Genomic DNA, 4,215 nt, shown 5'->3' with positions numbered 1-4,215 from the left:
GGTAGATTCACCTCGCAGAATGGATCTTCTCGGTTTTCCTTAAAATTGCCACAGCGAAATGAGCGTTGGGCTTTATAGACCAGTGCGTTTTGTGCGAATTGCGGCGCGGTGGTGGCGCTGTTGGCATTACGGCGCACGCGCATGCCCTACACGTGACACAAATCTAGTTCCTTGGCACGGAAAATATTCACAGCTGGTGTGAGTAAAATTGCCTGTTTCCCCGGTTCGAGAGGAGCGAATCGGTGAATTGCCACGATTCTCTGCCCTTCATTAAATATACTTCCTGCCCATATGCCCGGTTTCATTATACGATCAGTATAGTCAGAAGGCCAGACATGTGGGAAATCACATTACTTTTTTATATTTTTTTTTAAATCAGGCTCATGTAGGTTTAGGTTTAACTTCGCTTGTTACTGGGGAAGAGGGCGGGGGGGGGGGGGGGGTTAAAAGTGGAGTTCAAATATCTTACGATGAGCTTTGAACAAGCAAATATTATGTTGTGTATAACGAAAGTAAACCGGAGTCTACATCCTGTTGTCGTTTCGAATGTTTCGATATCCTGCCCAAACTTTCCAAACGGCAGCAGCTGCTCCACACTAGTTGAGTCGGCCGCGTGTTGTTTCCGCTATTTGAAAACTTGATGTCGCTTTGCTGAAGCTCTCTTACAACCACCGCCACATCCAAGACAAGACCCAGGCAGCACGCGGCGTTGGGTCAATATTGTAAGAGCACTGTCAAAAATAGCTTTATGTATGATCCACTTTAGCCAATTTGTTCCCAATATGGTCTATGTCAATATACAAAATCTTCAGTGATATCCCAACTTATACACTGGCAGCCAATACTGGAAGTGCATTGGCATAAAATGGGCAACTTTGGCCTGTCAGTTCCATTGGCTTGCGAATATTGGATGAATACTGGCATAAAACGGCCAATGTTTGGCCTTTCGGTATCATTGCTTTCTAAGTTTGAAAGAACACTACAATAAAATTATCAACGTTACCCTGTCAGTACCATCGGCATTCCAATATTTGATGGGTACTGGCAAAAATAGACACTGCTGGCAGCTCTGTACCTTTGGCTTTCAAACGTTGGATAAACACGAGCTTATAATAATCAATGTTGGCCTGTTAGTACCATTGGCTCATCGACAATGCAAGAACACAGTAGCATATAATGATCCATGTCATTATGATAATAACATGCGCTTAATATTGGAAGCATGTTGAAATAGGCTGGTTTAGGTGTGTTCGTTTTGTCGCGAGAGTTTGAGGTCGCTCGAGCGGTTGTCTACCTTATTTAAGTTTGTCAACGCGCAATTCAGATGTTTTCTTTTCTTTTTTTTTTTTTCTTTTTTTTAAAGTAAGAAATACAAAAAAAAAAAAACAAGGTTATGTCGCTTACAGGCGATGTTTTGCTGCTTCGTTGTGCCTATTAAGACGTCGCCAGCGATATAGGCTCATCGGGCCCGCCAACTTTGGCCGCCGATGTCCGCGTTTATGCCTCGCCGTTCCGTCCCGGCCAAATGGATGGGACCTTCTGCTTTACGTTCTTATATTAACTCTATGATGGCGACAGAAAAGCTTTGTAACCAAACTAAGGGTCTGTGGATTGCCTTTTGTGTCAGGTAGGGAACATCTTTGCAATTCATTAGGACAAAAACAAATTATGAAATGTGGTTATTCAAAGACGGCTCTATAACTCTACGGCACTACTGCTGCCACAATAAGACGCGAGATGCCTTCAATATGGCGCCAAGGTAGTGATACCAGACGAAAAATGTCAATTTTCAGTCTAACCGGAAGGGACTTAAGATGCAAGAAGCCTATACCTAAAAGCGAAAAAAAAAATCGAGCATGATGATCATTCCTAAGCTGAAAGTACCGGGGGAGCTACGCGCCCGCCGGACAGTCAATCGCCTCCTTTTCATGGAAGGAAGCATCTTGACGCGATGAAAGATAGACGTACAATTGGTTCATCGAGGACCTTAGCTACCACTACACTCTCAGCCTCGGAGTTAAAGTTGCTGGTCCTCCCGGTGGCGCGGGAGGCAGGTTCCGCTTCGATGGTCTGGAGCCATCTGTTTCTCGCCGTCTGTTTTTCGAGATGTGAGGAATAACCTCCGGTATTCGTTGGTGGTCATCTTAAGCTCCCTGAGAAGTTTTTCTTTCAATTCTGGGTACGGCATTATCCGTCCGTCTGACTGATTCGCGCTAAAAGCCCTCATTCTTTCCGTTAGAAACGGAAGAATGATGGCCTCCTGTGCTTCCGCTGGTATGCTCAGCGACGCAAAAAGCGTGTCTATGTTTTTGAACCACCCTGGGACCATGGTCTCGGCATCTGGCATCTGAGCCAACACAGTGCGCAGCTCCTTTGCGCATGCCGACATCTTGCTTCTTTTACCCGCGTCTTTTCCACCGCAACACGCCTTCTCTGCCTGCTTCGCGTTAATTTGTGCGAGCTGGAGTTGCAGTTTTAGAGCTTCAATTTTTAGCTTAAGCGCGTTCTCGATCTTACTCCCTCCCCCCTCCGACACGTCGTCCAGCATGGCCGGGCTCTTATCGCCGCTCTCACTCATCGCTTCCTGAGCCCCCTTGGTCATCGACCAAGTCACCACTGACATGCGAAATCCGGAGGAAACAGAAGTGAGCCCCACCTGTGTCAGTGCGCTGCTCCTGAGGCGATGACGCTCCGGTGTCGCTGGACGTCACCCGCCGGAGTTGATCTTGGGGTCGGGCGCGGCTGGTCCGTTCTTCGGGTCGTAACACCACGCAGCCTCTCACGCAGACGATACCGCGTTGTCGCTGTGCTTTGGACCGCAGCCCACGAAGCTTCTCGCGTAGATGTTGCTCCGCCCGCTCGTTCTCTTCGGGTCGTAACCCACAAGGCCTCTCACGAGGACGTCGCCTTGTTCTCTTCGGGTCGAAACCCATGAGGCCTCTCACGGGGATGTCGCCTCGTCCACCTCGGGTCGAAACCCCCCAAGACCTCTCACGGGGATGTCGTCCTGGTCACTTCGGGCCGTAGCCCACGAGGCTTCTCGCGTGGATGTTGCCTCGTCCACCGTTGACGTCGGGTCGAAACCCCCAAGACCTCTCACGGGGATGCCGTGTTGGTCATTCCGGGTCGGAGCCCACGAGGCTTCTCACAGGGAGGCTGCCTCGTCCGCCGTTGAGCCGAAGCTCACGTACTTGCCCGCAGGTCGCCGCCACGTCGTCTCACCGGAAATCGCGCCACCATCTTGTCGACTGCGCCAGTTAAAGTTGTTGTTGTTGTTCCTCCTGGTGGTGTGGGAGGCAGGTTCCGCTTCGATGGTCTGGAGCGTGGTGGCACGAATGTCGCTGAGTGACGGGTCGACTCACTGCTTCAATAGAACTATGTGCATTTATTTACACTCTAGTTACAGGTCCCAACTTGGGAGACCATCCTGCCTCGTCTAAAGTCTCGACCCCCGTCCCCAATTTCTCTCCATCAAATCCAAAGTCCGAATCTCTCAAAATCCTCTCTGCGCTCTTTTTGTAGGCCCGTAGGGGCCTCCTTTCCCCTCAGGAACCGACCAATCCCTTCGAATTCCGGGACTCACACGTGGTACACTCTTCTCCAATGGTCGGCGAGCTGTCATCCTGGCGCTCCAACCGCCAAACCTAAATTCCTTGTAGAGTTGTTCTCTGCAATTTTTCCAGCCTGACTGGCGCCAACCGCTAAATGATTGCATCGGGCAAAAAGGACAATTTTACACTAAGCGCCAAAACCCTCTGCATACACGCACATTCGGTTATAAGACACAAGCATCTTCCAGCGCGTGCTCTTTCGGCCCCGGTCCGAGCAGACTCCCGAAACCCAAGACGCTTCTTAACGACCGCGGGGGACTGAACTCTGGAAAGCTAAGATTTCCTAACAAAACAAAACACCTTAATTAATAAGCATGATTTATATATACTTAACTCTAGGGGTGACGGAGTCCAGCCCGCGAAACACACACACACACGCACGCACACACACACACGCACGCACGCGCGCACACAAAGTGGGGTCCCGTGAACCTGGGCCACATGACATGGTAGGGACAGGGAGACGGTGGGGACGGTCTCGTCAATAAACCTGTCGCCAAACGTGCTGCGCAACGACGGCAGTGGATTCTGAGAATCCTCGGTACATATCACGCGCTTTCTCGTTGCGCCTCCATGACTGCGGGTGCGTCGCGGCAGCAACTGC

This window comes from Ixodes scapularis, unplaced genomic scaffold (assembly GCF_016920785.2).
Source record: "Ixodes scapularis isolate PalLabHiFi unplaced genomic scaffold, ASM1692078v2 ptg000830l_1__unscaffolded, whole genome shotgun sequence".
NCBI classification, from domain to species: Eukaryota; Metazoa; Arthropoda; class Arachnida; order Ixodida; family Ixodidae; genus Ixodes; species Ixodes scapularis.
This window is presented reverse-complemented; position numbering follows the sequence as displayed.